This window comes from Misgurnus anguillicaudatus, chromosome 24 (genome assembly GCF_027580225.2).
Source record: "Misgurnus anguillicaudatus chromosome 24, ASM2758022v2, whole genome shotgun sequence".
NCBI lineage: Eukaryota > Metazoa > Chordata > Actinopteri > Cypriniformes > Cobitidae > Misgurnus > Misgurnus anguillicaudatus.
The window spans coordinates 14889510-14903190 of NC_073360.2; positions in this window are offsets into that span (position 1 = coordinate 14889510).

Sequence of the window (13681 nt, forward strand, 5' to 3'; positions counted from 1 at the left end):
CACCACATGTAACTAACTTTTAACAAGATTTACCTTAAGTTATATTAACATGTACCAGATAAACAGTTCACTAAAAACATCTAAAAAAAGTCTTTGGATATTAATTCATTATTTATTACCTCTGCGAGCTACTTGATACAGTTAATGCGTGAGTAAAAGCATAGGTAAACAACGCTTTGTCAATAGCCATTTCATAAACTATAACAATATTAATTATTCTGACATAAAATACCAGTTAAGAAATTCAATGACATAAGCTGTTTTGTTTTTACTTTCCTAATTCTTTATTCTTTCAGACCCCTCTATTTATTACTTTGTATACAAAGAGGGAGTGATCATCATCATCATCATCATCATTATTATTATTATAAGAGTTTGTTTAGTTCAAAAACCATTAGTATAATAGTATATAAAAATCGCTTTAGCATATCGGTTATTGGGCACATAAGCATCCAAATATTTGATATAGTTTAAAAAAAATCAGTATCTGTCGATCACTACATGTAACCTCTGCGGTTACCCTTAACCTTAGAGTTCTGTGGTTTCCTGAGTTCTGTGCATACTCTGTCCAGGGGAGGAACTGGCTACAGGAGTTCTGTAGGCCATGGCAGAAGATTCAGAGGATACGAACGATTTCTTGTATCTTATTCTGCGTCTGCCCATTAGTCTGTGGGTGATAATCAGACGAGAAGCTTATTGTCACATTTAGAAGATTAAAGAAAGCTTTCCGTTCCCGTGCGATGAACTGAGGTCTTCTGTCAGAAATGTCTTCTGGAATTCCAAAGTATATTCAGACAGAGGTCAAAAGCAAGTCCGCAATGAAGTCCACTCCTAGTTGTGACGATGGACGATTCGAAACATGCAGATGAAAAGTTTGCCACTCTTGGAGATGGCACATTCTTGGCATCCGCAGAGATGTAATTAAGAAGGCTAGTGTCTCAAAACCATCACCTATTGGCTTCATACTCGTTTAATGTCCATTTTGTTTGTAAAAGAATGTAAATATTTGTTCTTTGGTTAGCCAATACTTTGCATAGCTATACTGTTTTCTTAAGGAATTTTTACGATCACCCTTGCTTTGAATGAGAGTGAAGGATGATAAGGAAAAATGCAGTGGAACAATCAAAATATCCTCTTCTCTGCTTTGGCACTAAGGTCAGCGGTAAAAGATGTCTGTCAGTTGTCCGAGCAACCTTATCTGATGGACCTGGGCATTTTTTTAACCCACCATCTCAATGTAGTGCACCCTTCTCAAATGCAGTTGGGGGGGCTTAAATGCTTTTTATATGGTGTTTGCTACAAATTAAACCATGAATTCTGCAATCTACCAAAAAATCCGGAATAATGTCCGGCCATTTGTTCGTGGCCTCAAGCTGAAGTGAATTTGGGTTCTGTAGCAGGACAATGATCCAAAACACACCAGCAAATCCACCTCTGAATGGCTGAAGAAAAACAAGTTGAAGACTTATGAGTGGCCTAGTCAAAGTCCTGACCTCAATCCTATTGAGATGCTGTGGCATGACCTTAAAGGATTACTCCACTTTCTTTAACCAATGCAGATAATTTACTCACCCCCATGTCATCCAAAATGTTGATGTCTTTCTTTGTTCAGTCGAGAAGAAATTCGAGGAAAACATTCCAGTTTTTTTCTCATTTTATGTTGTGCCGTTTGGAATTCATCCTCCGTCTGTGTGTGCGCGCATTTAAGGCCATTCAGTAGTGCATACACAGAGGGAAGGCATTTCCAAAAGCAAGCGGATATAAAAAAATTGTTCTTGACAGGGCACATACAAGCAAAATGATATCCACAGTACTCGAATAAAAACATTTGTATATGTCTAAAGTGTATGTATAGATTAGAGGCAGAAACCAGGTCTGTGCTTATTTGGTCTTAAAGAGACAGTAACCTCAATTAACCTACTTAAGTCTATGTCATTAATGTTAATCAAAAAACCCAGGACAAAGAGAAGTTCACTTGAGCATGTACAGCGTGTTGTGAATGTGTTAGCATTTAGCCTAGCCCCATTCATTCCTTAGGATCCAAGCAAAGATGAATTTAGAAGCCACCAAACACTTCCATGTTTTCCCTATTTAAAGACTGTTACATGAGTAGTTACACAATTAAGTATGGGGGTACAACATAAAACGTGCCGATTTTATAAGCGAATTAAAAAATTTGAACTATTTTGTATGGCGGAAGAGCACTTAGTTTGCAGCACTTCGACCTCGCAAAGGCAAGCAAAGGAGAAAAGCCGCTAATAGAGATACCACCAGCTTCATTTATATCTACTGCAGCAGCGATAGTCAAAAAACGTGGACAAAACTGTCACTGTGTGTAAAACACTTGCATCCTCAAGGCAAAACATCTAATGACAAGTCACATATTGCGCGGTCATCACCGGGTGACAGCACGCAATCACAGGTGAGACCGAAACATAATGGTTCCAACACTCGTGCAAACATGCTAAGACCACTTTAAGACTATACTGTAAAAAAATCTTTGCTGCCTTAATTTAATGCCTTCAGTATAATCAATTCAGATTAACAAGCCATTTTAACTTAGTATTATTTATCTTGACTAGAAATGAGTTTTTTAACTTATATAGTTGAAATATGTCAACTTCGTTTTATAAGTTGTAGCAACTCATCTTTTGTCAAAATAAATAATAGTTAAAGTTAAAATGACTTGTAAATCAGAGTTGAGTAAAGAAAAAAAATTAAAGGCAGCAAAGAGTTTTTTTACAGTGCAATTATATTGGACCCATTCACTTTTTCTCTAATTTAGCGCATATGTCTGTTCAACTGTCAGAGCGCCGTCAGTCAAATCCATTCCACTATGAATGCCCTAATAAATTAAACTCTGTTATGCATTTTAGACTTTCTTGCTGCTGCTTCCTCAAATTCTTTCCACTTAACTTAATTAGAGTCCATATAATTTTAATTCCATTTCATGTTTTCACTAATACTGCACTCCCGCGACACAAGGAGGTAAGCAAAGCTTTAAGGCTATAAAAGCAATTGTTTAATTAAAAGAATAAGAAAAAGGCATCTAGTAGCAATAAATGATTTGGACCATCCACATTTTTTGCTTCTGAAACACATGGATTAGTAATGACTTGGAGGATTTCTCTACTTCTGCCATGTTATGCATGACACACATGCCTCGTCAGATTCAGTAGTGTTGTGATACACAAGCAGGTGATAACTCAGCAGGACGTAGCAACAGTTTAGGGAGGAGAAAGCAATTTTAAAATATTGGTCACTTGCTAAATAATAAACGTATAGGCAGCTCATCTACTAATAATTATACACAAATCAGTTTTTTAACTATGCAAATATGTTAGAAACGATGTGTCCTGATGCAAATGATAATTTGCATTCAATGCACAGTTTTTAAACCGATGCATTGCATCTTTAACTTTATGCAGATGCACCGAGCGAATCGGGGTATCTTCCCATAACACATGGAAATGTTTGGTGGCTTCTTAATTCATCCCTGTTTGGATCCTAAGGAATGAATGGGGCTAGGTTAAATGCTAACACATTCACAATGCACTGTACAAAGATTAAGTGCACGCATTGAAGATAGTAGAAGGTATGTATTAATGTATGAAGTTGAGGTAGGAACGTAGTAAAATATTTAAAGGGGCCATGGCGTGAAAATGTTAGCATTGCCACTTTGTAGGTGTGAGCAAAAATAGGTCATTGAAATTTGGCTTTCCTTATGATGTCATAAGGATATCTTATTAGAATAATACCGCCCCTTTAAAGTACACTATCCAACCACAGCACTGCCATTTAGTGCAGAGAGAAAGAAAGAGAAAAAATAATTCACAGCACAATTGAGTTTGAATTGCATCAAACCACCATCATTGTGACCAATGTTTGCACTTCATCAGCTCATTTGCATTTTAAAAGACACACCCAAAACGACACATTTTTGCTCAAACCTACAAAGTGGCAATGCTAACATTTTCATGCTATGACCCCATTAAAAACGGGGTTGTTTCTGCGGTTACCCTTAAACTTAGTTCTGTGGTTCCCTAAGTTCTGTGCGTACTCTGTCCATGGGAGGAACTGGCTACAGGAGTTCTGTAGGCCATGGCAGAAGATTCAGAGGATAAAAACAATTTCTTGTATCTTATTCTGCGTCTGCCCATTAGTCTGTGGGTGATAATCAGACGAGAAGCTTATTGTCACATTTAGAAAATTAAAGAAAGCTTTCCATACCCGTGAGATGAACTGAGGTCTTCTGTCAGAAATGTCTTCTGGAATTCCAAAGTATCTTCAGACAGAGGTGAGAAGCTATTCTGCTTATTCCATGGCAGTGAGTAAACCTTTGAGAGCAATAAGTTGACATGATTTAGAAAAGTCTAGTGGCCTTGTCAAAGCCCTGACCTTCATTTTATTGAGATGCTGTGGCATGAACTTAAAGGATTACTCCAATTTCTTAAATGCCAATAATTTACTCACCCCCATGTCATCCAAAATGTTGATGTCTTTCTTGTTCAGTGGAGAAGAAATTAAAGGTACAATTTGTAAGATATTTGCAGTAAAATATCCAAAAACCACTAGTCCGGTGTTATATATTTTGTCCAGCTGATTACTAACAATATCTATAATGTTTTCAACTATTTGTAAATTATGAGAAAATTGCTGCCCTAAACAGTGACACAGGGCAGTGCAGTCACATGTAAATGACGTTAATATCTACGTTACCCTTTGTTACCGCCTTTACTGACGTAAAAAACACATGACAACAGTGTCGTGGACAAATACAGAAGTAATAGCGTCTGTCAGGCCACTCGCTTTTTTATGGTAAGTTTGTTCATCTGAACGCTTAATGTAATGTTCAAAACGCAATTGTTAGTCATAGATGTTACAGTATTAGTCCAAACGATGGTTTGTTAACACACAAACCTTCGTATTGGACTAATACTGTAACATCTATGACTAACAATTGCGTTTTGAACATTACATGAAACCTTACATAATGAAAAAAAAACGATGTCATCAAACACAACATTTATAAAACTTGATTACTTTAACTCATGTGTAACATGATTTTTTCATTCCTGTCTGATTGATGGCCATCAGCGTTTGAGTTTAAGACAACAAATCCCATTAGTCCACACTGCTTCAGAGCATCATTAATCTACGTCATTGTTATTAATTCGATCTGGCGCCCTCTAGCGGCGCGAATTATACAAATTACATCTTAAAGTTTTTTGATGAAAACATTCCAGGATTTTTCTCTATATTGGACTTTAGTGGCCCTCAACAGTTTACAGTTTTAATGCAGCTCTAAACAAACCCAACCCAGGCAAAAAGGTCTTATCTAGCAAAACCATTCTCATTTTTAATTCAGTGTTTTTTTTAAGATTACCATTTTGTTTGCTGTCTTTATTTATGTTGTTATTGTTGTTAATGTTAGTTATCTGATGTCCTTATTAAAGTGTCCATAATATGGTATTTTTAAGTTTCCTAATATGGTTTTAGATTTCCCTACAACAAGTTTAAATGTGTTAGGGCTCCAACAACTAATCGATAAAATTGATAAAAAAATCAATTGTCAACGAATTTCATTATCAATAAGTGAAACTGTGCGCTTATGAAGTCAGTCACTGTTTCTGCAAACAGGGCAGTCTGCATGCTCAAGGCAGGCACATTTTCTTCACACAATGCAGGTTGCAAGCTTATCAAGCGCTTCTTCTCACAGCGCAACCAGCTTGTTTCTGTTTTTCTGTGAGTTGATGTTTTCTGCAGGTTAGTGATGGAAGAATTTGGTTCTTTAGTTGATGATATTTGGGCTATGAATAGTCATTGGGATGCTTTTGGACTATTTAAATGGCCATTGTGCTGGTTTTGTTATGCGGATCTGGCAACACTGACAGGACAATGACGGAAGAAAAAGCGCAAATGAACACTGGTTAATAAATGCTTATTTTCGGTACTTAATATAAGTGAGTTCCCAGGTAAAAGGTGACATTCTCTGAACATTTTGCAACGTTCCCTAAAAGTTCTCTTAAGGGAGTGCTGTTCTCTTAAGGAGACACAAGATGCTGTAAAACCTTATCACTCTAGAATTCTGAGTCATCAATGATATCAATTAAAACAACATATCCACCGGGTGAAATAAGTATTGAACACGTCACCATTTTTCTCAGTAAATATATTTTCAAAGGTGCTATTGACATGACATTTTCACCAGATGTTGGTAACAACCAAAGTAATCCATACATACCGAAAAACCAAAACAAACAAGTTCAGAAAATAAGTTATGTGTAATAATGTGAAATGATATAGGGAAAAAGTATTGAACACACTAAGAAAGGGAGGTGCAAAAGGCATGGAAAGCCAAGACAACAGCTGAAAACTATCAGTAATTAAAAAGCAATCCTGCCACCTTGGCAATGAGACCTTTTTGTAGTCCATCAGTTGAGGCTGGATTGCTTTTAAATTACTGACAGTTTTCAGCTGTTGTTTTGGCTTTCCATACCTTTTTGCACCTCAGGCGAGCTACAATCAACCAACTTATTGAAGGATGTACCTGAGATGTTGCGGCCACTGGGGTTTGCTCCTCGTTGGGTAAGGAAACGGTCAGGAGAGGCAGCGTCAGGCAGCGTGTTCGGCAGGCCTCCAAATTACTTCTACCGCCAGTGATACTCTGCAACCCTCGCTCCCTGCGGAACAAACTGGAAGAGCTGCGTGCACAAGTGGGAATTTGCTACCAGTAAAGTCTGGACTGATGGTTTTTACAGAAGCCTGTCTGTGTAAGGATGTACCTGACAGCTTAATACAAATCGACGAGTTTACCCATCTACGTTTGGACAGAGATAAGAACTCCGATTAGAAAAGAGAAGGGGGAGTTTTTATCTACATCAATGAAAGCTGTGTCTGAACAATATGTAACCCTGATCTTGAACTATTGGGCATCACGCTACGGCCGCATCATCTGCCAAGGGAATTTACAAACATTTGTGTTTGCAGTGTATATCCCACATAATGGTAATGTGAATAGAGTGGCAAGTCAAATTGCAGATTGTGTTCTCTCAGGTTAAATACGGTGTACCGCAGGTATCAGTTCTAGGCCCTATACTTTTGTCATATATATATATATATTTATATTTATAAAGTTCGAAGTTCGTCACAACATGTATGTAGCTTGTCGTGTGTGGTTCGTTATTTCAAAATATGTGTTCTGCGCTTTGAGAGATCATGTGTGCATCACATGTCATGCCAAAATAAGTGCCTGCTGCCTTGAACTTGAAAGGAGACGCTTGCGTGTGCCAGATACTCGCATAATCTCATGCGTAATCAGAGTTTACTGTTAAGGGAGTGTGTTGCGTGTATTTAGGGAATGTGAGCGTCTCTATCATAAACGGTTTTGACGCGTCTGCAGCTGGCACTTATTTTGACAAAACACGTGATACACAGGATCTCTCCACACGCATGACACATATTTTGGAAAAGGGAACCACACGTGACAATCCAAACACCTATTTTGAATTAGCACATCCTCTGAAGTGCAGTCACGAGCCGCCACTGATATATATATGTGTGTGTGTGTGTGTGTGTGTGTTATCTCTAGGAGCCATTATCAGGAAACATAACATAAGTTTACACTGCTAAGACAGAGACACTACTTATTGAACCAAGTTGCTCCAAACAAAATATATGTTTACAAGTTACCCATAGACGGCTACACTGTTGTGCCATCTTCCACAGTCAAGAACCTAGGTGTGATGTTTGACAGCAATCTATCTTTCAATAGTCATATCTCCAACGTCTGCCGCACAGCATTCTTCCATCTAAAAAATATCTGAAAAAAAAGAGTTGTAACTCGTTACTTGGGGGCTGTCTCGCAAATCAGGTAAACAAGCTTCAACTGCTTCAAAACGCCGCAGAGTGCTTACTCGAATATGATCAAATAAGCCCAATTTTGGCATCTTCACACTGGTTACCAGTTAAATGTAGCAGGGGTCCCCAACCTTTGCGGACCGGGGGGGGGGGGGTCGCCGAGTTGCTGTTCAAACGTGCTGAAAATCATCCTTTTCGAAATGTACGTTTTAAACGGAAGTAAAGATACCAACCTAAAAAGCTTTATTTAGGCTATAGTATATTTTCTATAGACGTGTAAAACCATATTTTGGTGGATTGTTTTTTACTTTGTTTTTACTAGTTTGCCTGCCCATTTAGTCTTAATAATTAATGGAACCTAAACGAACTTGGCTTGCTGTTCTCGAAGGCAGCTCGAATCTTGGTCGGGCTCGAGACCCAATTCCAAGTAACAGAAGAGATAAACCCTAGTTAGTGTGTAATGCTGCTATAATAGAATAAATAATACCTGTAAAATGATAAAGCTCAAACTTCACTGCCAGGCGATATATTTTCTTCAATAGAATTCCTCTTTAAAAGCCTACAACGAACGGCCGGTTTGGACTACAGCCCTCTATTTCCTGCTTCAATGACGTCAGTAAAAAAAGTTGGTTGACTACACTCCGCCCACAGGAATACGTAAGTCACCAGCTTTGGCTCAAACGGCTCTGCTAAGCTAAGCTGCTATCGAATCACAGCACACTAATCAAACTACACAATCAGAACTCAATACGTATTTCTGAAGGAGGGATTTCACATAACAAGGAAGACATCAGCCCGTTTTGAGGACAGTGAAAACAGCGCTATACAGATAAGTAAATTGTGTGAAAATTACCGCGTTTTTTTTACACGTGAAACATGAACACATGTTATATTGTGCACTGTAAACACAATCAAAGCTTTAAAATCACAGACAGAATGGGAGCTTTAATGTTATCAGGTTCTTGATAAATGTGATGTCTTTTTGCATCATTAAATTACAAAATCACCAAAATGCTAAATTAGTGAGATGTTTAACACTTCCTTGTCTTCCATTAGCTAAAAAAAAAGCTTGCCCCAAAATCTTGCTGGCACAAGACAACGAATTCCAAACAACATTAATGAAGAAAAAGGCATCTACACTGTACAATGGTTTCATACAGAACTCCCCGCCCAAAAAACTGATCTGAATCTACTTACCTACAGCCCCCTAAACAACGCCCTGAAGTCCTCATGGTTAATAAAGGTTTTTGCAGGGAACAGGGCAAAACTGACACCCTAGGTTGACACACTGCAAATCCACCATCCAAAAGCTATTAAAAGCTGACTGTGCATGTGACCCCGGCGGACCGCTATCAAGCGACCACCACAACTTACCACCCTGAGGAGCAGACCACACCCACCAATAAGATTCGAAGGCCCACAGAATAAGGTAAAACCAATAATTTATTGAAATTCACAATAAAAAGTCTAAAAACAAGGCAGTAGTCTTTCGCCACACGATATAACTGGGCCTGGCTTTTGTCGAAGATGTCCCCACACTCTCCCACTCAAGGGTAGAGCTATTCGGCCACCGGAAACCCCCCAACAGGTAAACTGGTAAAGTAAAGCAAAAGGTTATTTGTAAGCAGCCCAGGCCGCCAACGTTTGAATTAAAACTGCTCACCTAGTCCTGTACAGGCTATTACCTGGTAATAAGATCCTCCTGACTCCAACACCGCCACGTCAACGAGGCCTGGGAAAATCCACTGCAATCGTGATACACACTCCAGAAGAACACCACAACACCAAGTTCAAGTGAGGCCACACTCTAATGTTCACACCAACAATCAGCAGGCAGTTGACTCAGGACAGTGGCAGGCAGGCGGCAATTAGACTAGGGTACACTACCCAGTCAGATCCACACAGGGGGTGGGGCAGACTAGAGGGCGAAATCAGTTCGATAAAGCAAGGAAGGCCACTAGAGTAGTTCAGTAAAGTTAGCGGGTCGTTGGCTACACACAGGCAAAGCAGCAAGGATGCACGTTCAGTGTAATAATCACTAGAGTGATTCAGTGGGGCTAGCGGGTCGTTGGCTACACACAGGCAAAGCAGCAATGATGCACGTTCAATATAATGATCACTAGAGTGGTTCAGTAGGGCTAGCGGGTTGTTGGCTACACACAGGCAAAGCAGCAATGATGCACGTTCAGTGTAATAATCACTAGAGTGGTTCAGTGGGGCTAGCGGGTCGTTGGCTACACACAGGCAAAGCAGCAATGATGCACGTTCAGTGTAATAATCACTAGAGTGATTCAGTGGGGCTAGCGGGTCGTTGGCTACACACAGGCAAAGCAGCAATGATGCCCGTTCAATGTAATGATCGCTAACGTGATTCGATGGGGCTAGCAGGTCGTTGGCTATACACAAGCAGAGCAGCAATGATGCACGTTCAATGTAATATTCACTAGAGTGGTTCAGTGGGCTAGCGGGTCGTTGGCTACTCACAGTCAAAGCAGCAATGATGCACGTTCAGTGTAATGATCACTAGGGTGGTTCAATGGGGCTAGCAGGTCGTTAGCTACACACAGGCAAAGCAGCAATGATGCACGTTCAGTGTAATGATCGCTAAAGTGATTCAGTGGGGCTAGCAGGTCGTTGGCTATACACAAGCAGAGCAGCAATGATGCACGTTCAATGTAATGATCACTAGAGTGGTTCAGTGGGCTAGCGGGTCGTTGGCTACACACAGGCAAAACAGCAATGATTTCGCTCAGCCGGGTGCAGACTCCGACTAGCATATGCAAGCACCCGCTCTGCACCCCCTTGTTGTTGCGCTAGTACAGCCCCTAACCCACAGTTACTAGCATCTGTATATACGATGAAGGGCTTTGTAAAGTCTGCATAGGCTAGAATGGGTGCCAGAAGCAACTCCTGTTTGAGCCTCTGAAAGGCTGTAGTGCACTCTGAGCTCCACACTATCGGGGGTGACCCTCGACCTCTAGGACGTCCAGTGCCCACCAGCAGTTCATTAAGCGGCTTTGCAATTTTAGAGAAGTCCTTAATGAAGCGCCTATAATATCCTGCAAACCCCAAGAAAGCTCGTACCTGTCGGACAGTAGTTGGCGGCTGCCATGCTTGCACAGTTGCAACCTTCTCTGGATCAGGGGAAACACCTTTACTGCTCACACAGTGGCCAAGGTACTTTACTTCCTTCTGGAAGAGTTGGCACTTGTCCGGCCGCAACTTTAGCCCATATCGTTCCATGGCCCGGAAGACCTCCTCCAGATGGGTTAGATGGGTGGTAAAATCTGTGGAAAAGACAATAACATCATCTAGGTAAACCAGTGTAGACTCTGCAAGCTGCCCCCCCAGACACCGCTGCATAAGCCTCTGAAAGGTGGCCGGGGCATTACACAGTCCAACGCAACCCCGTTTCCAATGCGCTCGTAGCCGCTGTCAACTCCTCGTTACGAGCTCTCACGTCTCCAAGGCAGAGTTATCCAGACGATACTCCTTTCCGATCGATAATTCAGTGCACACAGCAAACTACGTCCTCGTTACGAGCTCTCACGTCTCCAAAGCAAAGTTATCCAGACGATATTCCTTTCCGGTCGATAATTCAGTGCACACAGCAAACTACGTCCTCGTTACGAGCTCTCACGTCGCCAAAGCAAAGTTATCAAGACGATATTCCTTTCCGATCGATAATTCAGTGCACACAGCAAACTACGTCTCCCCAAAAACATCCTCCCGATGCTAAAAGTCTTCTCCCTTAAAACATCGCCCATCTGCTGTTAACCAATCCGATTCCACACATTTCCGCTGCACACCTGTACCTAGTTTACAATCAGGACATCCAATGCTGCTTGTTTTGGTCCCTCTGCTAACCCCTCCTCCTTGCGGGGAAACAAACCACGGAATATGAGTTCCACCATGTTGCATGCAATCACCTTGTGACATGCATATGGAAAAATATTTTAACACATCCAACAAATGTGACACAGCAGCTTCAAATGGATTTTCTTGCTTTTAAATCATTAATTTCCTTCCAGATCAGTAAGGTCCCCAAAGTAAAATGTGCTCTAAGATTTTATATAACACAGCTGATATGAGAATACCTCCACTCCAGGTTAATGCACGCTCGCAGTACAGGGTTACTGAAGGTCAGGCAGAAAAGTGATCTTAGTGGTCTGATGCTGGTGGTACTCCCCTACTTTTCGATTTTGAAATACTGCTGTCGTTTCCTCTAGGCAAGTGAGCCGACGGGATGCTCACGGTCTGGGATGTGTCCTGAAGTTGTCTGGCCACGTTAATAGTAGCATCCCAGGACAGCGCAGTGAAGTGAGCTGGTGAATGATGGTTGATGATGGGGCATCCCACTTGTTTCATACAAGTTTTTAGTTTAACTTTTCACTAACTCCCTTTGTATGAGGTATTGTTGCACAGTATGAGTCACTTCAAAACAAGTTAACACAGGTTTAGCCTAGTTCATCACATAATATATCACTGTTGTTGACATTTATGAAGTGTCAAAATAATTCAAATAATCGTAACTATAAACTCTGTCTCTGCTTGTGGGGTCGTGACACTGATCTATATAAATGACTGGATTGCGCATGACGTCACAACTGTGAAGCCACCGCGCCGCCATGTTGGTATACCCAAACATTCTATTAAATCAATGGACGCGATCAGATTTTAATGATAAAACATCACTTTACTAGTCTTCATTTTTATATCTGAAGTTTCCCTGTACATTATTACAACACAAACATCCTAAGCATGTACATAGTTATTTACTGAAAGTAGTACATTTTAGTTTTTAATCAGTTATTACACATTCATCTTCATTACATTATCAGATCAGCAGACAGACCGCAGCATATTTAGTATTAATGACAAACGTGCTCATTCTGAAATCGAAATAAATAATCATACTTTGTACCGTATGTGCATGCAACAATTTGCCGGTTTTATGTTATCTAACCTTAAATTACAAGTTACCTAAACTTATTCAGAGAAATATCGCTGACCTTGTAGCTTAATGTCAAAAAAATTTATTTATACTCGTGTCATTAACAGAATGCAGCAGACACACTCACCTTAACGGTTTTTATAAATCCATTATCCTGCCCGATTAAAACATAAACATTGCAAATAACACCAGAATTAACAGTTAATTTACATGCACATATCCTAAAAATAATCTTGCGTGACTGATACGCTGTAAAGGGGGTGAATTCAAAACATGATTTTGAATGGAAGTCAATGACGCTGTCTGCCGGTTGGGTATACCAATATCTCGATGTGCAGGTCTGTGCCCGGTTGCATGAAACTCCTTAAGTGAGGGTAAAACAAACGCCCACTGCTATGATTGGATAGCTTCATTCCCCATCATTACATGTGGGGAAATGTTTTAAAAACATTGTGTAAAAATAGCAGCCGAACACATATGTTTGAGCCACAAAATATTCTGGGTGCTAAAGATGATACACATAAATAACAATATGTATCGTAAAGTAGAAACAAAACTTTAAACTCGATGTGACTAAATTACCATATACAACACAGTAAGCGCGCATCAGAATCTAAACCGCGGCTGATAATTCCTTATCAATAACTTTGTATATTTCTATTGTGCTTGTGAGGTTGCTCTTACATACACGTAATGTAACATACAAGTTATATGATACAAAAAGCTTTGTTGCGTTTGGACCTTTCAAACGCAACTTGCCTAAATAACCGTATACAACACAGTAAGCGGGCATCAGAATCTAAATTGGGGCTGGTAAGTCCTTCCTTATTACTAACTTTGTATATTTCTACTGTTAAATTACAATTG